The sequence below is a fragment of the Numenius arquata genome, chromosome 2, assembly GCF_964106895.1.
Source record: "Numenius arquata chromosome 2, bNumArq3.hap1.1, whole genome shotgun sequence".
NCBI classification, from domain to species: Eukaryota; Metazoa; Chordata; class Aves; order Charadriiformes; family Scolopacidae; genus Numenius; species Numenius arquata.
Window position 1 is genome coordinate 51,057,536 of NC_133577.1, and position 24,321 is coordinate 51,081,856.

General features: G+C 37.5%; 1 protein-coding gene across 23 annotated transcripts in view; it reads right to left on the minus strand.

Moving 5' to 3' along the window:
* NRXN1 (neurexin 1) overlaps positions 1 to 24,321 on the minus strand; it is a 728,940-nt gene that overhangs the window by 486,287 nt on the left and 218,332 nt on the right. The gene's annotated exons all lie outside the window — the stretch shown is intronic.

Here is a 24,321-nt window from a genome sequence, read left to right on the forward strand (position 1 = left end):
CTCTCGCTAAAATCATGGCATCTCAAAAAGAATCAATAAACCTGAATATCTCGAAGTGCTGTGGTCTAAGGTCTGAAATAAATCAAAACTACAAACTACTCATTTGAGAATCTACCTCAATCAAACCTGCACGCAGCACCACGCTATGCAAGTTAACATACATCAGTAAATAAATAGCCTTTTTTTTCCTCCGGGATTTACTTTTACTAGCTAGTATGCGCCACACAAGTTATTTTTCTTAGTTTATCACGAAGGTGACTAAGAAACACAAATAGCAGAAGTTAAGCTTTCGGTCTCATCAGAAGAGCAAGTATAAATATATGAAGATTATGTTTTCTCTGTAAATCCTACAGAGGAACACTTATGCTGACCTACACCATGTACAGAGTTTAGAGCTACATGAAGTCGGGATTTATTTGCTTAGCTAATAATAAGCGGTAGTAAAATTTCAATGGAAATCCGTACATGTTGGTGCAGTATAAAGATGAAAGCATGAAACCCTGAGGATGTCAAATTTCATCTTTTTTGATAAACAACTCGGTCCACAAAACACAGCTGCATAAATTAGTCTGTGATACCATCAGCACAAAACCCAAACATATTTATAAATATAAAGATAAGGGAAATAACAACAGCGTGAACTTAAGAGACCAGCGAATGATAGAGCATGCAAAAAGCAGGTATAAGAACACATTGGTTAATGTTATTTTTTAAAGTCCCCAAGCATTTTTGTCTTCTGTTGTTCCGTGTCATCTGCTTGCAACCCCCTGCAGTAGACTATACATTAACACGGATGCTAGATATTTGCATTGCTTCTATTTAGCCAGTAGAGCATAGTAAGTTCAGATAGTACTGCAAAGTAACTTCAGATAGAACTCCAGAAAGCAACTGCATTTTGCCTTAACCTTGCTTTGTAAAAAGAATATTAAAAATTATTGGTCTGCATTTATTTTGAAGTGTTATCTCACAGATTTGATGCAGATTTTTTTTATTTTTTTTTTTTTTGTGGCAAGAGCCTAAGCCTAACTTTGTAAATAAACACTTTAAAAAAAAATAATAAAAAAATCATGTTTCCAGTTACAGAGTAAGCACTGTTCCTCTATTACAAGTAGCAGTGGATCACACACAGCACGCAGTCTGTTTCCTGTATTGGCCGTTCACCCCATAGAATAAGCATGCTTTGGGAGCCGGACATCATCAAGACATACTACATTCTAACCAGACTTCTGTAGGGTTGTATTCTCTAGACAGCTACTACCTCCAAGGACAAATCCAACCACCTTTCTGGGGAGGAGATCATAAATAGTCATCCTTAGGAGTATAAGTGATGGCATGGTGATAAAAGCTCCAACAGAACTGGTGTCTCACCCTCCCAGTTCCAGGGCAGACAGAGTCTTGAGATTTTCATTTCTTATTTTTAACATGAAATTCCATTCTGGACAAAAATTACATTCTCAGAGGTGTTCTGACTAATGCTTACTATGGAGAGAAAAACATTTAACTGTCATTAACTGGTATGTTTAATAATCTTCCTACAAGGTATTTAAACAAGTATTAGATAAGGTGCAGCTCTTCCCTCCCCCTGACTGTGCCACCACTTTGGCACGTGAGCTGATCAAAATCAACCAGTGTATGTAGCTTCCCCAAATTCACGGGGCCGGGGGTGGGGAGAGATCCCATCTGCAGCATTTCTGGAAAGAATTAATGAATCTGAAGTTTAATTTAATCACTAAATTCAGCAACAAAACTCTAAAGAAAGTTTGAACCTGAAGTCTTGGGAGTTAAAAAAAAAAAAAAAATATCTTTCAAGTTACGCTGAAACATTCCATTTTGAAACAAACTACTTAGATTTGCATCAAAGTAGTATTCATTTGTTTACAAATTTAAACTGGAAAAAAAAGCAAGAACTGAGCATAACACTTTACTTTAGAAAAATATTTTGCTTCAAAAACCTGAACACTGTGGATAAAGACTTGAATTGCATACATTTCCTGCCGAACTATTTTTTTTGCTCACCTGCCAAACCAAAAATGTCCATTATTTGTTATTTTTACATTGTAGGATTGAGTTTCACACGCTTGGTCTTCAGAATTCATTGCAATACTCTGATACAAACCTCGTACCAGGACTGCATGAGGGTAGGATCTAGTGCATCAGAGCACTAACATCCATCAGGTAGGGTGTGTCCATACTTCTGATACCTGGGAGAGGTTCTGATCCAACACCAGTATGGTGGCCGTGGGTCACAGAGTCATACAATGGTTTGGGTTAGAACCATCTAATTCCAACCGGCTGCCATGGGCAGGGACACCTCCCACCAGACCAGGTTGCTCAAAGCCCCATCCAGCCTGGCCTTGAACACCTCCAGGGATGGGGCAGCCACAGCTTCTCTGGGCAGCCTGAGGTCTCACCACCCTCACAGGAAAGAACTTCTTCCGAAGATCTAATGTAAATCTTTCAGTTTAAAACCATTGCTCCTTGCCCTATCATTCCACTCCCCGATCAAGAGTCCCTCCCCATCTCTCCTGTAGCCCCCTTCAGGTACTGGAAGGGGCTATAAGGTCTCCACGGAGCCTTCTGAACAACCCCAGCTCTCTCAGCCTATCCTCATAGCAGAGGTGCTCCAGCTCCCTGATCATTTTTGTGGCCCTCCGCTGGACCCGTTCCAACAGGTCCATGTCCTTCCTGTGCTGAAGACTCCAGAGCTGGATGCAGTACTCCAGGTGGCGTCTCACCAGAATGGAGTAGAGTCAGCCTTCTTTCTGTGGGATTCAAGACAACGTCACCTTCCAAACTTTCGGTTATGCCATTATGGGCACCCTGAATGAATGGCATCATTCCTCAGCTGGAATGGCTCCATTTCATACATTTCCTTTGCCTTTTAAGTGGCCCATAACTATTAAACCTAAAAGGCTGCTGGACGGCCAGCTCCCGAGGGGCTCAAGGACAGCCAGGAGCTCAGACATCCTGTCTTGCGATTCTGGCCATCTCAACATCTCACTTCTGTAGGGAAATCAAACTTTACCAGTAAATCCTCCAGGCAACTGCCAGCTGTATGTGCAGAGGCAATTCCCTTTTTCTCAGTAGTTACTATGTTTTCAGTAAAACTCATTAAATTGAGATTTCTGATGTAAACGGCTTTTAGGAAGCTACAGTTGAAAAACGTTGAAATGATTCAGCACCATTTTAATACAATTATTCGCTTCTGTTGATTGTTAAAAGAATAGTTAAAAGTAGTTTAAAAGAAAGTTAAAAGAACTTTCATCTTTATTCTGATGAGTTTCAGCACTAGAGAAAATAAAAAGTCCGACAGACAAAAGGTCGCAGGGCTTGACTGAGCAGCTAATGAGACAGTCTGCAAACTCCACTGGATCGTCAGCTCATGCTCCAGTAGGTGCTGCCTGCTAAGAACTACAATACTCTCCACAGGCCTCTGACAACTGAAAATAGTCGGCATTACAGAAGAATGAATGCTGAAAAATACTGGTTTCAAATGACTGAAGGGAGATTAGGTGCATAGTATCTTTTCACAAAGCAAAGTATTTCATATTAATTTGAAGAGATATCCATGGCATGCATTCAAATAATATCTACTATGACAATATTCTAATTTGGTCAAACTGCACATAATGCAGAAATCAACTGATGGAGGGGAGGTAGTGATAAACTATCTCCACGTTTCTCCCGTCTTTGGAGTAATGCATTCCCCATGAAAAATTAAAACTCGCTTCTCATGATCATTTGGATGCAACCTCAGACATCTTTGCCCTCATTCACAGAGTCACAGAATGGTAAGGGTTGGAAGAGACCTTTGGAGATCACCTAGTCCAACCCCCCTGCCAAAGCAGGGTCACCCAGAGCAGGTTGCACAGGAACGCATCCAGGAGGGTTCAGAATATCTCCAAGAAGGAGACTCCACACCCTCTCTGGGCAGCCTCTTCCAGGGCTCTGGCACCCTCAAAGTAAAGAAGTTTTCGCGCATGTTCAGATGGAACTGCCTTTGGTCCAATATGGCACTGACATTTGGAAGGTGATTAGCCACTGCAACTGCAACACTGCCTCATCACAGCTGGCTAGGACATGGGAAGATATAAGGTAAAAGAGCCACAGCTCTGCCACTGTGCGGCTTCAGTATTGGCTAGCAAATATTCAGAAAACCTAAGAACAGGAAATCAGGTTACAAAGCTTTGTTGTGTTTTGTCACTGAAAAAAGAGACATTTCTAGCGGACATCCAGCAGAAGCCACATACAAGTCTGGACCAGATGATCCTTGAGGTCCCTTCCAACCTGGTATTGTATGATTCCAAGTCAAACTGTTTTATTGATTAGACAGAGAAGCCAGGCAGTGATACTGGTAACCATCCCCATACCACTTCTGGAATATCAAGCAGACGTGCTATTTTACTCTTGATATGAAAGTATAGCTTCAGAATGGACAGATTGGAAAAAAAAAAAAAAAAATCACAGAAAACATTCAAATGTTTTATATAAAAAAGCAGTTACAATCTATTGCTACATTCCATACCACAACTTTTGTTGATTTTAAAAAGGAATTAAGAACAGGCTTTATTAATAACCAATTGTGTATACTGCTGGTTGTTTGTTTATTTTTTCAAATTATCACTTAATAACACTTAGAGAAACCATTAAAAATGCATGGCAGTCATTCTAGCCAGTATGAAGTGTTGCACTTCATATGATGACTAAAATGTAATTACCTGCGTAGAAAAGCACAAGATAATATGAACACACCAATAACCAGATTTAACACGTTTTTATTCTGAATTTTAAGTATTGTAAATTATTGTATATTAATGCAGTTACAATCCTTAATAACGGGATATGCATAAATACAGAAAGACGTGATCTATTTGTGCCACAGAAAGGATTCAGACAAGAAGTATGTTTTGTTAAAGCATATGCTAGCCCAGAAAGGGCATATTTCCAATTTTCCAACTTAGAATTTGTGCTGTTCCCCACTGAAGTCAACAATAGCTTTAATATTACCTTCTTTGGAGGTTCTTTTGAACCTCAGGAATCTGATCAAATGTCCAGAAAATATACTTGCACAAGCCTTAGCAGATTTTACAGTCCTCCATAAGCACTGTGTTAAGATTTACATCATGAAAGGCTGGACCAGATGAACCTCGAGTTCCCTTCCAACCTGGTACCCCATGATTCATATCTCACCTCCTCCCTCCCAGTATTAAATCATAAACCAGGTCTGGCTGATTCCATCATGAGTTGATCATGTCTCCGTGTCCCATTTAAATCACATGTATATGACTGGATGCTCTGGTCTTATTAGGTAGTAACAATAATGGGACCACAGACTAGACAAATAAAGATGTCCAGAGAGAGCAAGTCAGAGCTGTGTATTGATAGCTGCAACATTTCTTTAGAGAAAAAACCAAAAATCTTAAAATAAACGTATTAACTAAATTCCAAGGACTCACATCATGTGACAAACCAGTCTAATATTAGACAAACAAAATGCAGTAGAGCACTGTCTACCTACCAAAAGAATTATTTTCAAAGAGAAAATAAGCTGATATCGGTAATACTCTATTTCTAAGAGCCAAGTTCCTTCTGTGCAATCTTCAAAACATTAAATATGGTCCAGTGTGTTCCCAGATGTACTGCTTTGTGCTCTGTTTCATGGCAATTTATAATGGAAACATTTATCCATTACACCATCTTCTTATTTATAGTCTTTCAGGAAGCAATGCAACCAGGGAAATCTATACCAAACCAGCATGTAAACAAAGCCATTAACAAGGATGACTGATACAATAAGACAGCTTGAACTGCTACTTCTATAGTAAGCACCAAGAATTGGAAACTTTACAGTAATAGCAAACTACTGGCTTGTCATTACACGCAAGGGCAATTCTCTCTGCCTGAAGTGTGTACCATTGAGCCCAGAATGATCTCAGGATGCACCAGGCACGAGGCTCCTCACTGTTCTGCCCTTTTAGAAGGCCTGCCTATACCCCTCCACTAACAGATCCCTCACTGGAGCTTCAGATGAAAAACTATAAAGTATTTCTCCAAATTTTATACCTGAATTTGACCCCAACTTGTTTCCCAATTACATAGAACAGGCTTACTAAATTGCATATATAAACAAATCACTCAGGCACTCAAAGAAAACAAATTATTACCTGCTGCTTAACAAATTAAAGACTTAAGTATGAGACCAACAAAAATTTTGAAATTATGATAAAACCTAAGAAATTACTAATTCAGATAGAGTACAGATAGTCTACTTTATCAGTTAGGGTTGAATTAATTTTACAAAGTACTGTTGTTGCTATAACACTGTCAGTTTTCTGTTCCTATCTCACTTAAAAAAAAAAAATTAATAGAAGAATCTCCTTCTTCCTTCCCTTTCTTACATTCTTTTGTTCCTTTCCAGCAACAGTTCTCCTTGCCCTCTAAACAAGTCTTCACAGAAAATTCCAAGAGAACAATTTGGGAAGAAAATGAGATTCATGATTCCAAATCCACAACTAAGAAATATACACTTGTTCTGTTTATTTTATTTTGTTTTGTTTTGCTTTCTTTTTTGGTTGGTTGGGTTGGGTTTTTTTGTTCTTTTTCTCCCACCCACCTCTGTCCCCCCATCCCTCCCTCCCACGTCATGTAAATATAATATAAATAAATCCCTGAATCCCTTTCCTATCAATATGCCATAGGCTGAAAAGGATACAGTGTGCTGGAATAGATTCTCTAGCAGGAACTGAAATTGCTGTTCTTGAGAATCTTATTCGTCGGCATACCCAGAAATGCATTGTGCAATCCATCGTTGTAATATTTAAGCAAACTTTTAATAAGAAACAAGACAAGACTTTACTACGCATAAATCAGCAAATAACGAAAGTCACACTCACTGGCTGTTAAAAGCGAAGAGCTACACTGTGAATGGGACCTTTTAGTCTGAAAAGAGCTGCTATTAGTTCAGAAAGATGAAGACACAGTATCACAAAAACAGCAGTTACCAGCTCCAGAAAGTATTCTAAAATAAATTTCAATTTTAGTAGCCACATTACATGACCTTCTTCCTCCTTTATTAGGGAAGGAGTCCATTATGAGATAATCATGGCTAACCTAACACGAGAACAAAACATTTAAGACCATGAGAAACTTATTCCAAAGGAGTCAGGAACCATTTCTCAAGGGCTTATTATTATTTTAAATGATCCCCTTCCAGAAAAGTGCTGTACAAGTGTCCATTTGCTCTACAGATCCAAGGGGCTGGAGAACCATCTCAAGCCCTTCTTCAGGGAAAAAATGCTGCACTCAAAAAGATGACAAGGGAAGTAAGACTTTGGTTAGTTCTTCTAACCAACTAATTTAGACTGTTTACGAAGCCCAGTATCAGTACATAGTTTATCTCAAAAAGACCCTACACCCAAAACATTGGGCACCAAAGCCTGCACTACTTGTTTCCAAGATACAAACTAAATAAGTAATGCACTTCAGTTTACTTAAGTTTAAAGTAACATTCTACCTAACAAGAATTTAACAGCCTCAGTGATCCAAAGTCATGTATAATACCATGTTGCAGTAGCAGAGAAGCTTAGAAAAGCTTTTCTAGCTCCTGTTTTATTTTACAATCATTAAAGTAGTTGCCAATTAGAAGTAGTATGAACTTGCACAATGTAAGCCTCTGATCCCACCCCACCATTTCAGATGAGAATAAAATGATGGTACTTGCCACTCATGATAAATGACTTACAGAGAACACTAGGTAAGTGATAAATTATTCCATTTTACTAAACAGCAATTTTAATTCATTTCTAAAATGACTAGACCTTGCAGTTTCTTCACTAATTTTCAGTTCCTTTTATTTAGTCACACAGAGCATGCACTTCAGAAGCAAATTCGCAATTGGGAGAGTAAAGTGAGCAGGATATTTTAGGAATGATGCTGTCTTAGTGTACGTGAAATACTAAGCTGCTGGAAGGTGAAAATAAGTAGATTTTTTTCCTACAGACAGTCATATTATTAAAGAGTAGACTAAAAAGTCTAAAGCAGTTTATATCATGGGGATAATGTCTTTCATATAATTACCCCAAAGTTTGACATCACAATTGTAAAAGCATTCTTGTTAAATTAACAATAAACTGCAAAAAACCAAACATATATAACACTCCTACATCCACAGAAGGAAAAAAAAAAAACCAACTAGTTTTACTCAACATTATTGTGGCTTGAAAACTCAATTGGAGATTTTGGTCAGATGTTGGGAAAACCAGGCCAGCATTATCCCCACAAATAAACCCAGGTTTCAGTCAGTCACTAAGGCAAGAAGTTTGCTGAACAACTTCCCAAAGGCCTTGTCCGCGCCTCAAGGCTCCCACTGACTTTGCAGCTGAGCTGCAGAACACAGATTTTTTTCAGCTTCCAAAGGATAAGAAACACAGAGGCTTTCTATACCAGATTGCTTTCTGTAAGCAGTGTTGTTCAAAAACCTGACATTACAATAGCAAAAATAGTAGTCTTAATCTTTCTCTCTAACTGTAAGACTTCTGCAAATGCAAATTTTAAAATGAATCTGGTTTGAGTGCTGACAGAGGAAAGGTAAAGTTCTTCCTCCCCATCCTGGGCTGGCTCTCTTCCGCCTCTTCATGGGAGAGGGTTGCACAAAAAACAAATGCGGTTCTTGCAAAAATTGAAAGCAGGCTGTGTCACGGATAAAAAAAAGTAAAAACCCCATTTCTGGCCTGCTCCTTGGTCAAAGCAATACCACCTTAAACCTTGCTGAGGGTCTTCCAGAAGACTTGCATTCATTTTTCACTATTGTAGGTAAAAATGTTGATTAGGAGAGGAAGAAATACTCAAGATTGCTTTGACTTAGTTGGTATTATATTTAACATACATTTCAAATGAAAGAACAAGGAAGAAAATAGTCCCAAACTAACACATTACATGAATTTATCGTAATATTAAGAGAGAGAACTATATCATCTGATAAAGAACATTTTCAATGCTAATAACAAACTTCTGAAATATCAACTGAACACCATCATCATATGGCACCAGACAGCACTACGGGATTAGTGCAGCATGTCCTGGGGTTTGGATGCAATAAAAAACAACAAACAATTTTCTGGTCCTAATTAATTCCTGTTAACAGAAGCCTTGTGTAACAGTAAGTTTTCCAGAGATGCAGAGCAAAGGCCACTGCAATCATATTATGTACATGAGCCATTTGCACTGGTATTAGAGAGGTACTACAGGAATATGTGGCATTTGTAGCAATAATAAGAGCCACAGCAATGATTTGGAAGAGGAAAATGAAAACAAACACCTTGTAGAGGGTATTACACATCACTGCCACATTTTTTTCAACCTGTCCCTAAGACTGCATCTTCAAAGGAACATCTACACCTAAACCTTGGGAAAAAGCCTCTGTTGGATCTCTGTGTTAGTCTTCAAAACATGTTTGGAAGCAGCTATTTACAACCCTTAGTCTTCCTAGAAACGGGAAATTAAATATGAATTTTTATTTTTTTTTTTACCAAATTTTCCAGCCTGCTGAGGATACTATCATCTAATAAAGAGAGTTTCTCTCCCATTTAAAACAAAGAAACATGTTTTCAACTAACAGAATATACGAGGAATATATTCTACAAAAGAATCCTACATCAACAAAAGACAAAAGTGAAAAGTCAAAGTCTTAACTGAAGCAATTTGCTGTTTAAAATAATGAGCAGAGATGTGCTTATGGCCTATTGCTACCTGCTATAAATATTTGATCTAAACAAGCAATTCCTAATATCCCATTACAATCTTTCCTCTTTAAATAAAGTTAAAAAAACTACTGTTAGCTACAAACATTAAAAGATCTCGTTTTAGAGATTAAGTCTGGATATATAAGAACCTCAAAACTTTTCAAAGACAGACCATTCACCAAAAACACTATTTGAGCTTTATCACCTTAATTCACTGTCACATGGCTAATAATTCAGCTAAAACAGGGTTTTGGTTTGTTGGGGTTTTTTGGTTTTTTTTCTTCCAAATAAGGCCTTCTATAAGCAGTAGCAACAGAAGGAATATATGCCTTCATCTAGTGTGGTTGGTATTTCTTTTGGCACCTTGGAGTTGCCTTCAGACACCATCAGTAACTAGATCAATAGTGTCCAAGTGACTACAGGATCAGAAAGCTCTTTCATTATTCTTTCCACATATGCTACTTCCCCTGTAAATACTTAATGAATTTTTATATATCCTGTCCAACGAATCACCAAAAATGGACCCCAAAATATCCCTTTATGCTCGTTCTCGTTATTTTCAGGCTATGTAAAACAACTGTCTGTAGCAGCATCTCTGAAATCTGCAGTGGTTTTGCAAGTTAAAAAAGCTCATCATTGTAAAGCAATTGAAAATGGATTTAGGTTGGACACCAAATCTTGGAATAACTCCTGGTTTGTGAAAGAACACACTGTTTTGTTTCCCCCTTTTTTCATTAGTAAAAAGTAAAAGTTATAAATTATTTATAAGACTTTAAGAAACAAGTTTTTCTTTTGAAGGAGGGCAAAGGTAGAAGAGTTTCTCATTTAGGAAGCAAAAGAATACTGCTATTTTAAATTGGTTTGGTTTTAAGCATTCGTATAGAACTCTAATATCTAATAAAGTTAAGTAAAAATTCAGATTACCTTCCTCCAAATATTAAATTGACTAATGATCACTACACTGAATAATTAAAGCTCCTTTTCATTTCCCTTTATGAATGTAGTGGGCAGACAAAACTAAGGACAACACACAAACATTTAAGTGATGAGCACAGCAAAGACTCTTCTTAATTTGGGCTGAGAACAGACAACGTTCTTCCCTGGAAAGAAGAATCAAGTATGTATCTAGATTTAAAAAAAAAAAGACACAGAAAGTGTATATTTTAGAATGGAGATAAATAAAATATTATTATACTAACTATTTGTATAACAATAGTGACTCCTGTCAAGGTTGTGGCCACAAAGACAGCTGAACAGTCTGTATTTTACAGAGAATAACAACCATAAGTATTTACACAGAACTGCAATCACCTGCACACGTATTGTAAGAAACATTCAAGGCCAAATCCAGAGCGCTTGTATGTAATCATGAAACAGTTATTTCAAAATCCACATAAAACACTCAAATGGCTTCCCAACATACCTAAACCTTCGATTGTTAAGATAGTGCTGTTTTAATACAAACTTAAGGCTTCCTAGAAACAGGTGGACCAATCGTTTAAATGTTCCTTTTCCCCTGTTGTTTCAGTGCCGCCCTCCCCTCCTCTCTTCTATCTCTGTTTCTCCTTCGGAGACCATTCTTACTGCACTGAAGCTCCTGCTGAGAGGCAAAGGTAGGTTAAGCCGTGTTCTGCTCAGCGCTCTCGCTAATCAGCAGCCACTGGAAATGCCCAATCACCTCTGAACATCAGAATATGCCTTAATAATAATAAAAAAAAAAAAAGCTGTATTTCCATTCTGTGTGCAACAGCCAGATACAAAAACAGGGACATGTTAAGAATACAGTTGAAAGGTCAACTGCATTAAAAGTCAGTATCTTTGAAAAGATACTAAATCTTGATGAAATCTACAGAAGGCTGACATTATATTATATACTGATGTATCGTAGCTGCTTTTTTTTTTTCCTTTTTGGCATACTGACACTGGTTTTAGTGGATTTAGGAGTTATTCTAATATTACCACTCACTGGAGGACTGCTAATTGTATTGGCGTCATTGTTTATTCTTAAACTAACACTCACTTTCCAGGACAATAAACAAACAAAAAAAAAAGCACAATTATTTTTTCAATAGTTTGATAGGATACAACTGTTTTCCTAATCCTTCCTCTCCCAACCCTCAATCAAAATTTAGGTCATGATATTTTGGAACACAGGAGTTATTTGGTAAAGAGATGTAAGCAAGGGCCTGCGTCTGGAGAATATAACATCAGGGTTTCATGTGAGTAACAATCAGATATTCAGATGGTAATTTCACACATGGCGGTCTCAAAATGTGGGTTTACCCTAATGCAAACATTAAAGTATGTAAGCAATTTTTTTTCTGCAAACAAACACAGATAGCTATCAATGTCATTTACATTAAGTTATAAAGGAGTAGCAGCAGTAACCTAACGAACTGCAATTCTTAGGAAACAAGCGTCACCGAAACCAATGCCCCAATCTCTTTCAGAGCCCAATCACTGTCACTGCAAAGCCCCTTTGGGAAACGAGCCTGTTTCCCAAGGTCCTCATTCTGGAGTGTGAAACAGCTTCTTCAACACATCATAAGAGATCCATGCAATATTAAAGCTCTTAAATCTAATTCCCCACGCTACCCCCATAAGGTGATAAGGAGGAAAGAGTTTAATGAAACTTAATGGATATATTAAGAAGTTTCAAGTAATAACAACTGCAAGCTTTTAAACAGAAGACAATTCTTTCTGACACTTCCTTTCCTTCACAATACGTACCAGGACCTGACAAGATGTACTCATTAACAGAATTTAATTATGTTCTAACACACTACCAGTAAGCTACATCAAAATAAGACTTTCAGGACCTACTGCTGATACCCCTTTCTTAAATCAGACTTTTAAAAAGTGATAAATACATTTCTTGGCCTGACAATATTTTTAAATTGTCTTTAGCAATGTGCACTGCTTGATTTTTCAGCTATGAATATATAAAAGAGCTGTATCTAAATTTATCTTGAAAGTACCATTTTATGCATGTGTTGTAAAAATATAAAAGATTTGTCACAAACTCTCATTATCAAATCTGAGAAAATCCAAGAAAACTTCTGCAAGTGGCAAAATAATTAGCATTATATATTTTACACATTTAGGTTTTTGAAGACTGACTAGCTCTTTTTCCATGAATTCAGTATTACCTACTGATCTTTATTTTTTCAGAACTCGTAAGTCTTTGAAACTGCTTGATAAGGAGTCCTCCCTACTGAGATTACCAATAGTCTTTTTATAGAAGCTTGCAGTGACACTGTACAAGAGAAAGAAGATTAGCACAGTATAAAAATAATTGGACTTTAGTGCTCTATTGACATTTTGGAGGAAAGATTTGCTGTCATGTCTGGGCCAAGTTATCTGCTGGTAAATTCCACTGAAGACAGCACATTTACACCACTGATACTTTATCCTGTTCTTTATGCAATAAATACGCCTAAGAAGGCGAGAGACTTACAGTGTCATAGATAATTTGACATATTTGCATCATTACATGCATCTAACATAAAATTTAGGATCTCATTTCTCCCATGACAGAAAGAATAGAAGAGAGATAGAGACAGAAAGAGTGACACTGTCAGGAACACTGACTCATCTGGGAAACATTAGATATTAACAAGTAATTTCACTTATTAAAGAACTTGTCTAACAAATGCCCAACATAATTCTATATTTATTATTGCTGTGCAGGAGCTTAGCAGTATTTACTGCCTCATGCCCTATAGATATGAAGAATAAACAACAATAAAGTAATTATGCAAAGAACCCTTACAAAAAAACACAACTTAAAAAAAATCATAACAATTGAACACATCTTCCAAAGGATAATCAAGAGGGAAGGTGAGATACTCTACTAACAGGCATCGTATACAACTTTCAGATTTGGCTGCTCTTCCTTTTTCAATAATCTAATCTACACGCAGGGTCTAAAGTTTCTGTACGTATCAAGGCATGAAGATTGAATTCACCAAACCTGCTGGTAACTCCACTGAGCTTTTGGCCAAAGGAAGAAGAGGAGGAAGCAATAGAGCCTGTATCCTTGGCACCAAAGGTTTCAGCAACTGACAGCTATTCTCTACAAATTACCATCTCCTAACCAAGGAGGGGGAAAAAAATGCAAGACTAAAGCCTGTGTCAACAACAGCAGGAGCCAGAGGTTGGTTCCCCCTGCCCAGCTTGAACACAACTGTTGGTCCTACACAAAACTGCACAGGAATATAACTGTATTGACTATTTGAGCATCAAAAGCTGCAGTATAAGAAAAATTCTACACAAGCTAAGTATAATAAAAACCTTCCATTGCCCTCAGAATAAATAAGACCATTTTTTTTCTTCCCTATAGCATAAAATAATTGAAAAATTGCTTCAAATCCTAATTTGAACACAAATGCTCTTACATGCTGCCTCCACTTTTTCCCCTCCGTCCGTTCCTCATGGGTCTCCTGTAATTACTGCTCAGCTGTTTAAACACACAGCCCCAGAGACCCCTTAGGTCTTACATTTACTACATTAGGAAAATGCCATGGTGCAACAGCCAGAGTGGCAGGATCACTATACATTCAGAAAATGTTTGCACTGTGAGTTCTATAAGGTAGTAATTCAGCCTTGTACAACCTAGTGTTTTCTTTGGATTGCTGAATACAATTTTGCTTTTCTGGAGTCTCTCTTCATTTTATAGCACCCTGAGAAAATTAGTAAAGCCCTTTACATACAATACATAAGACATTTGGTTCTCAGTACATGTCATTAGACTTGTAAAGCCATTTGATGATTACTCTGGGTACCTTCAAATTAATTAAAATTGAAGAGCTCTTCACAAAACACACTAGCATTCATCACTGAAACATTAGGTCAGTTATTACATTCATGAAATTATTTAAACCTTTCTGAACTTCCAGGGAAGAAAAGGAATTACTGCATCTGTCAATAAAGAAAAAATTCTGTCGTTTTTACCTATATTTCTCCCCAAGGCTTCAACTCCCTACAGATTCACTAAGAGGTTGATTGCAATCTATACAGCATTCAGTTTTAGGACTAATAGGAAGCTTTGTTTTAAGCGTATTAGAATCCCACCCCTCAGTACTATTGAAGTAATGTTATACCTCAGTACTCAAATGAAACAGTGGTACCATTGTAAATGGTTTAAAATCAAAGGTATGTTCAGCATTAAAATTCTCCTTAATTATCATTGAACAAGAAATCTGCAGACTGGCTATCCACTGTTTCCTAATTTTCCTCTACTTGTGTTCATTTTCATTGGATTACTAAACTGAAATTTAGAGATAAAGCACAATTTAACTCCAGGATAATTTGCTTGTTTTTTTATTCAAGGATTATTTGTTTGTACATTAGTCTGGGGCTATGGAGACAATACGCACCTTGAAGTATCTCCATTTCCTAAGCAAAAGCAGGCAGCATTCACCAGTCTGCCCGCCACAAAATTATGACTATTTGATGTATCCCAGGGCAGCTCAAGCACCTCTTGCTTTGTCTTGCTATGTCCCTCTAAGTTATTTCCCTACTCCCCCAATACAGTGTTAATAAACAACTTTTCCCTGTTGCCTTACAAGAAACAGACTGATCGATTTAGGCAACTTCAGTCTCCCCATTTTTATTTTCCTTCCTCGTCTTCCACTTTTTGAGCCTGTTTTTGCAGGCCCAAGCAGAGCTGAACAACAGCCTGCACTGGCTCCTCAAAATACTAAAATAGAAACAATGGAGAACTTCACTCATTCTGTTGGATTTTTTGTCAAGTGAATTCCTCTCATAGTAAATAACCCATTAAATGACTAAATGCATTTACCCCTGTAATAGTAAAGAACTGTTTCAGAAGAAAAAATACTGCTAAAGGTTCTGCTGAAATTCAAGAATTTACCCTGGATTTTCAAAGTGGTTTCACGAGAAGTTGGATCTTGACCCATTTCTGATGATGCAATAATCAGCATCTAGATATTTTTTCCCTGGCAAGTGAGTAGTGCTAGAACAAGATAATTTTGAATATTCATTGGCTTCACTCAAGACTCATAAAAAGACATCAAACCACCCTCTTAATGTAATCAGTTTTTAAGTCTGGCATTACATTTGGAAAAGCATGCTATTATTCCAGCACAGAAAGGACATAGACCTGCTGGAACGGGTCCAGCGGAAGACCACGAAAATGATCAGAGGGCTGGAGCACCTCTCCCATGAAGACAGGCTGAGAGACCTGGGGTTGTTCAGCCTGGAGAAGAGAAGGCTCCAGGGAGACCTTATAGAGGCCTTCCAGTACCTAAACAGGGCTACAAGAGAGATGGGGAGGGACTCTTGATCAGGGAGTGGAGCAATAGGATGAGGGGTAATGGTTTTAAACTGAAAGAGGAAGAGATTTAGGTTAGATCTTAGGAAGAAGTTCTTTCCTGTGAGGGTGGTGAGACACAGGTTGCCCAGAGAAGCTGTGGCTGCTCCATCCCTGGAGGTGTTCAAGGCCAGGCTGGATGGGGCTTTGAGCAACCTGGTATAGTGGGAGGTGTCCCTGCCCATGGCAGGGCAGTTGGAACTCGGTATGATTGCCTTACAACTCTAGTAGTTTTGTAAAGTACCACCACCCCCAACAGCAGACATAACTTCTACCTGACCTACTAGACCCCATGGCTGCTCACTCCAGCCCAGCGCTTCTGTTGGTTTTTTTTTTTTTCCCTATAGTCACAGCTGACCACAGACAATGAACTATGAACTAAACAACCCCCAAATCCCCAAGTGCGCAGATGCAGGATAACTGTATTTTGACTGCTCTACACCTACAGCTTTCTCTCATTAAATGAGCTGTAACTTGAGTAGTGACCCAGTTCTGCTGTATCTTTTATTGTTAGAACAAAAACAATTATGAACAGCTCCCAACAAAGCTAAAGCTTTTCACATTTTTCATAAAACGCTCTGCTCATTTCTGATACACTTAAATTTAATTCAGTCTCTGCAGACCTCCCAATGCCTTGAATGTACACAGATGAATGCAGAAAGATTAAACATTTTCTTACTGTGACCTACAACACTGTGCTGAAACTTTAATTATTATGTTAATTCAAGCATTGGGCCCAGTGGATTTATTATATCTCAGAAGCTAATACAATCTACTCTGAAGTGAGATGCGGGCATTAGATGCATCTAAGTATTTTGTCTACAAATATTTAGGCAGATGTGCACTAAATAAAACATTCTCAAAATCTAATCTTAATTTTGGAGCATTTTCCTCAAATAGATGAGCAGTTCCTCAGAAAAGTAGTGAAAATGTAGTTACAGGAGCAAAAGCTTGTGTCTTGACCAAGCGTTATCACCCCAAATTCCAGCCTTCTGAAGCAAGACTGGTATTTATTAGACAAAGATCTTCATTATATTTGCCAGGACTCAGTATCTTATGCAGATATATACCTTTATAGGATGACGTTTGGGAAAGAAAATAATCCATTTTTTTTTCCACTGGAGGACATGATTGGGTACTGTCCATGCTATGTTAAGGAATCAGAACAAGAATTCCCAATCCTAAAAATAGTGCATTTGGAAGAAAGATGGCATATTATTAAGTAGATGAGATTTCCCAAGTCTTAATGGTTTAAAGGACCAGCGCTGGAAGAAATATCAGTCACTGAAAACTGAAGTTTGAACTTTTTTCCCCTCTGACAGGCAGGACAAGTGTTTCTGATCAGCTGCTCCTCACATCAAATAACTAGTCTCAGTTTTGTACCATTCCTCTAGAAAAAAGTCTATTTTTTTTTTTAAATTATCCCCAAACTCGGCCAATAGTTTTCTCATTTTCCATTAACAACGTGACTGACAAAATGAAATTCAAATTTTAGATAGTTTAAGAAGAGAAAGTCTTAAGAACCTTGATGGGGTGAACTTGTCAGACATGGGCAAAACCAGTGGAACTTTGTTGACTACACACAACTTTTTTTACAGAATGGAGCTGGAAGTATATAGACTTACTTTTCCTTGGTTTGCTACATCAAAGTGTTTTCTATTAAAGTATCACAGGAGCACCTGGGTTGTAATTAGGAGCAATGTGACTTTCATCAAGGGAAAGTTAAAAAAAAATGTTTAATATAATAAAGGCAAGTAGGAATTAATGCAAGCTTTCAGGCTTTATACTGCCAGGAAAGCCAGAGATTTTGTCCTGTACTCATTTTTGATTATACATTTTAATTGCTTACTATCGTGTTGCCTTGATAACCATCACAAAGACAATTCCATAATTACCAGATACAAATCTTTATGTTTTAGAGAAAAAATTTACAAAGGAATTCTTTTATCGGTATTTTCTGAAGTTGATGTAAATAAATTGGGCTAAAAGCTCAAACATCATCTCAGCTTGAAAGGTAAGTATATTTATTGTATTATTTCTAAGCGATGTGGTCACAAGAGTATTTGTTCCCTGCATTACTTTTAACATTTCCCCAACAGCAAGACCACATTCAAAGGATTCTTAAACACTTCTACTCTACTCAAGTCTTATTATACTTAACAATCTGCCCAGGACAGAAGCAGCGTAACGCTCACATGAAAATAGCATGCTTATTTAAATACACCTCTAATACAAACCTGGTTAGGTTTCACTGTGGTTCTTTCCCCCCGCCCCCACCCCCTTCCCTTAAATTCTTCAATCTTTGTAATTTACAGAACCTTCACAGTTTAATTTATTATATGAATGCAATCTAATTCCTACTAATATATATATACACAAATAAACATATTTATATATAGTTTATAACCAAAGAAGACTTTCTTAAAGTATTTCAATTCAATCAGTTGCTTCCCCCCCATTTCAGTAATTTTTTAGACACTTATATAAAAAAAAATCCGAAGCATTTTAAAATATCCTTTTTAGAATGTACAAGCTCATCTGGTATAACTTCTATCCTTAAAAACCTATGGTTGTTTTTTCTTTTTGCTCAAAAACATAAACACACTTTTTTTTTCTTGATAGTGTTAAAAAAAAAAAAATTGATGCTTTTTCCACAGCTAAAGAGAGTTCAACGTTGCCGTGGTAACTGAAAAGTCACTAAGGACTTGCTACCACAGGCCTTTACAGTATATCCAAGGTACAGTCAGTAAGAGGTACTGGAAAGTCTTTTATAGTTATTTTAAATATACAGAACTTGGAAATTCAGTGTTGATTATTATAAAGGAATGTTAAAAGTACGTGTCTTGGTTATTTTTCCGGTAAGGTATGCCACAGAGAGGTTCATTAAGTAAATGTCAATTACTCCAGGTTACATAAACAGAATACTGGAAAATGTGTTATTGTATGAATCTCGTTATACTAAATTTTCTCAGTTAAGTATTTCGTTGCCATGAAAAAGATAACTTAAGCAAAGTATTCATTATACCCCAAAAGAGCAATTCAATTGATTTCCTGCCCTTGAATATGAAAACATAATGCAGCAAGTGAGCAAGAAAACAGCTATAGTGTTAATTGTGTGAGAAAATGCAGCCCCACCTTAAAGTTATCACATGTATCCCAATGTACATATTCCATAGATAATAGACTATTAGCCACCATTACTTAAGTATTGAAAGCCATCACATAACCACATAGGATTCTGAAAAAAGACAGGCTCAGTGAAACTGCTTGGATATGAGCTTAATACTTTCCAGTCAGTGAGATCAAGTGACTAGAACAGAAAGGAACGCAAAGAAAGCTCCATTCAGTGAAACTACTCTTCAAAAACAAATTAATCATCCTGGCAGCAAGAAATAAGTTATGGATCATACACTCACAGAAAACTTGGAGTTGACTTTTTCTTTTCTCAATTGTATCATTTCAAAACCATAAATACATATTTTTAATTTCATCATATAAGATGCTCTAGAGTACTAGTAGACTTCTGTATTAGGCATAGCCCACTACAAATAATTCTATTGGACAGTACTATACTCCTGTACTTCTCAGAGCCAGACCCCAAACTTTCATTGGCATTCCCAGGGATGGGGTGCCATCCTTCACAAGGAGCTATGAAATTTAGCATAAATGATATCGTAATAAATTAAATTCTTAACCATTCTTCACAGCTGATACATTGTGCTATTCCAATCTATTCAGGGCAACAGTCAAGCAATTCAGTCTTTAGAAAGGAACAAGGGCTGGGATTTGTTAGACTCTTAAATTTACTCTGAGATTTACCTAAACCTTTAACCAATCAAGAAGGCGTGAACAGCTTTGCTGGGTCCTGCACTACACGTGCTTTTGTTCTTTTGTCTTTCTACTGGCTGTATATATAATTCGCATTCATTTTCCAAAAGGTCTCACTACAGGATGCCAAAGCCTGCAAAGTCATTCAGGAAATTTCAATTATAAACAAGTAATTGGCTCAGAGAACAAAATCCCACACGGACATGCTTGTCATTGAGTCCTTTAAAAAAGCAAAATAATTACTATCTCTTCTATGCCATACCCTATCAGTCAGTGCACTTCACATTCAGGCCTTGCAAATTTACACCTTATATTAGGATGGGCCCTAGAGCACTCTGCTAATTATTTTGGGGTTGTATTCTAAAAGACATCTAGGATTTGTCATAAGACCTTAAGATTACTCTGCATTAATTTTTTTTTTTTTATTAATTGAAGTTGTGTAAAGATGAAAGGATGCTCATTTTAGCTTATACTTTATAAAACGCTTTGTATTTTTGGTCCTAGTTTCAGGATCTTTAACATTTGTATGGCAGCAATGTCCAGTGTTGGCAGCATATAGTGACACACAAGGACACCACCTCACCTGGGCAAAACACCTCATCACACTGCCGAATTCTGCAGCTCCTCACTGTGTGGCACCTCTGGCATGTTTGAAGTATGTGCACATCAATGCGGAGTTTTCTCCTGGATATTAGATCCGCATTTATCTTCTTACTGAGCAGAAAGATGTGAAATCCTAACTGCAGGGACATTCCAGCCATACAATAGCTGTAGCACAACCTTACCTATACAAACTTTAACATATTAATATCTTGAAGATGCAAAGTAGGAGATTTATCCATACTGTTCTCTAGAAGAACGCTATTCTTTCATTCAAGAACTATGTTAATTTAACTAACATATGAAGGTATGTTTTGGTAACTTATAAATCCTGAAATAGTTAACCTCTGGGGATTTTATCATTTCTTTTTACATTATATTATACCTAGTTATTATCAGAGCAGATGGGAACATACTGAGGGAGCAGTTGTGTGCCACAGCACATCTTGTGGTCCTATTTACTGAATATTCCAGACTTGGGACCCATCTGGACCTCCTGGAGCTACACATTGCAGTCCACATTCTCAGATTTGTGTCCTCCTTACATTTTGCGAGGGAGGACAGGAGATGGTCCGTGCCTAGTTCTCACCCAGCATGGAGTTAAGACAGGACTGAATCATCCATCTAGACCCGGTCACGCAGGAAGATTTCCAGATGTCAAAGTTCAGACACCGAGTCCAGAGCTTATCTGTAGAATATTAGTCACACAGAAAGAATACTTTCTGGTATTTTCTACTATCTATTTTTTTTTCGGCCTCAATATCCTGCGATATCCTACACGTAGCAAATGCACTAAATTTAAGAACTAGATTCAGACCTGGTAATTTATTCTCAGCACTTTGCATTTCACTTAGATTTGAAAATGACAAGCTGTTGGTCCAATTTTTGTCAACATGTTTTTAATTAGTTCTGAATTTATGACAATTAAAGCTCACAGTTGCTTTTAAAATGAAGTTACTGAATTTGCCTTAATTCATTTTCATTGCTCAGCAATGTGTGCGTTTTAATTCACCATGGAAATATTCCTCTCTGCTTTCTGTAGGGAAGACACTACCATCAGTGCTATCATCTTTTCTTTTTTTTTTTTCCCCTGTAAAACTTATTGACTAGAAAATAGACTGAAAACAACTCTTGGGAATGCTGGCCGTGCTCCACATTCGACTGGCTCCATCTGTGTCTCCGCTGACTCAAAGACCCCAAATGCATTCTAAATCTTTTAGGAAAAAAAAAAAAAAAAAAGAAATAAGAAATATTGCACCGTAACATCGATTTTGTAATCACTTGTGTCTGCAGCTGCAGTTTTACTTTTAGGCAAATCACATCTATTATTTATTATTCTAGGGCCATATACAGTGCAAAAAAAGTAAAAGCTGTGATTCACTTAAAAGATGAGACACTACACAAAAATAAATTGGCACTCCTCAAGCTTTTCTGGGGGCAGGGAGAAGATGGTTGAAGTATGATTGTCACCCTAATGAAGAAATAATTTTGGCAAGTTCTTAGAGCCTTAATAATAAATGACAAGACTCTATATATTGGGAGGGCGAGGTTCGACCTCATATGCCTCAGTCACATTTTTTCTCCCTTGCTTTCATTTTCCAACAGGAAAGTCATTTTCTCTTCACAGGTCCTCTGTGAATTTGTATTGTTCATGCACCATTTCTTCCGTGAATGGCTTTGGACTGATCTATATTTTTATGAGTATCCACAGACTACATCTTAATCGGAAATCGCAGTAGAATTTTCTTCCAGTAGAGCACTTTTTAAAAAAAAAAAATCTGTAACAGTAGTTGAAATTAATAATAGAGAACATTGAAGTCTAATAACAGAAGTGCAGTACGAAAACCTGGTTTCTACTTAAGCTAAAATGGGTCTACTGAAAAAAAAAAAAAAATCTACCAAGACCATTTCTTTAACAATTCTAAATTCAGTTTGGTTGTGGGGTGTTTCTTCCCCTTTTTAACTTGTTCCACTATTTCTTTCTTTTAAAGTATCCTTTGTAACAGTAAAGCAAGAACTAAACAACACTCCTAAAAGAATTCAGTTATTATAATTAGCAAAAATAACTTTTTTATGATAGGCTATTACTTTTCTAGTTTAACTATTAAAGTTAATAGTATAATATTTATTTTTAGTTATAGTATATTTTGCTCTAATAATAGCTAATTAAAATAGTAAATAATAGAGAATACTGAATGAATTCTCCAGAGTCCAATTGTATTTCCATGCTTTAAAAAAAATATTACCCTAAGTGAATACCTAACAAATTATGGAAAAAAAAAATTACGTGTAGCATCTATTGTTTACTTTTCAGAGTATACATTCAAATTAGATATAATTTTTTCTTTTGCTCTGCACAAGTAGATTCAGTGTCATTGTTCCCCGCCCACTTTATGCTGGTTAAAGGTTCTATATTACTAAGATGACCATGTGTCTCAGCTGCTGCCTGTACTCTATCTACACTAAAACAACAGGATTTGAGAAACCTCAGTACAAACAGGTCTGATAACTTCTTGTAAGTACATAGAGACATGACCCAACATGTGAGCAGATTCACCCGGTTGCGCCAAAAGTTCAATGAACAGTTAGTGATCTTCAGCAAAATTACATTCACTTAACAGCTAAGCTTGGAACTGCAGTCCCCAAGCAAACACCCATCATCCTCTCCAACCATGAAATGTACCCATAAAAACCCCATACCCAGTCCTTTCCTGCTTTGGATCTCATTCACATATTATAGGTCTAGCAGAGGCTTGGGGATGTTGGTGGACAAGAAGCTCACCATGAGCTGGCAATGTGCAGTCGCAGCCCAGAAAGCCAACCACATCCTGGGCTGCATTAAAAGAAGTGGGGCCAGCAGGGCGTGATTCTACCCCTCTACTCTGCTCTGGTGAGACCCCACCTGGAGTACTGCGTCCAGCTCTGGAGTCCTCAGCACAGGAAGGACATGGACCTGTTGGAATGGGTCCAGAGGAGGCCACAAAGATGATCAGAGGGCTGGAGTTGACCTCTCCTACAAAGACAGGCTGAGAGAGTTGGGGTTGTTCAGCCTGGAGAAGAGAAGGCTCCAGGGAGACCTTACAGCAGCCTTCCAGTACTTAAAAGGGGGCTACAGGAGAGATGGGGACAGACTCCTTGAAGTGATAGGACGAGGGGAAACGATTTTAAACTGAAAGAAGGAAGATTTAGATCAGATCTCAGGAAGAAATTCTTTCCTGTGAGGGTGGTGAGGCACTGGAACAGTTTTTCCAGAGAAGTTGTGGCTGCCCCATCCCTGGAGGTGTTCATGGCAAAGCTGGATGGGGCTTTGGGCAACCTGGTCTTACTGGGAGGTGTCCCTGCCTATAGCAGGGGGGTTGGAACTAGGTGATCTTTAAGGTCTCTTCCAACCCAAACCATTCTATGATTCTATTATTTGTAATCGACTTGTAATTAAATCCCAACAATTGAAGGTGATACCATCAATTCTCTTTAATTTTTCCCTTTTGTGTTTTTACACAGAAACATAATAGTTCCCAATCACTTGTCAAAGAGGACTGTAAAGTCAGAGAAGAACTGGGCACAGCACGCATCCATATGGGGAAGCCTCCTTCCCAAGAGCATTACTGCCTTTTGTTCATGCCTGTCCTGTAATTGGTGCACTCAAGTCAGAGTAATGTGCTCAAATTCTGTTGTTCTCTTCAATGCCTCTTATCAGAGCCAGACTTAGTAATGTGTTTGAAATGTGGATTACTTGTTCAGAGGAGGAGGCCAAGTGGAAGCTGAATAACCCTGACCTTTCTGAGCCTGGAAAAATCAAAACAGTACTAAAAAAAAAAA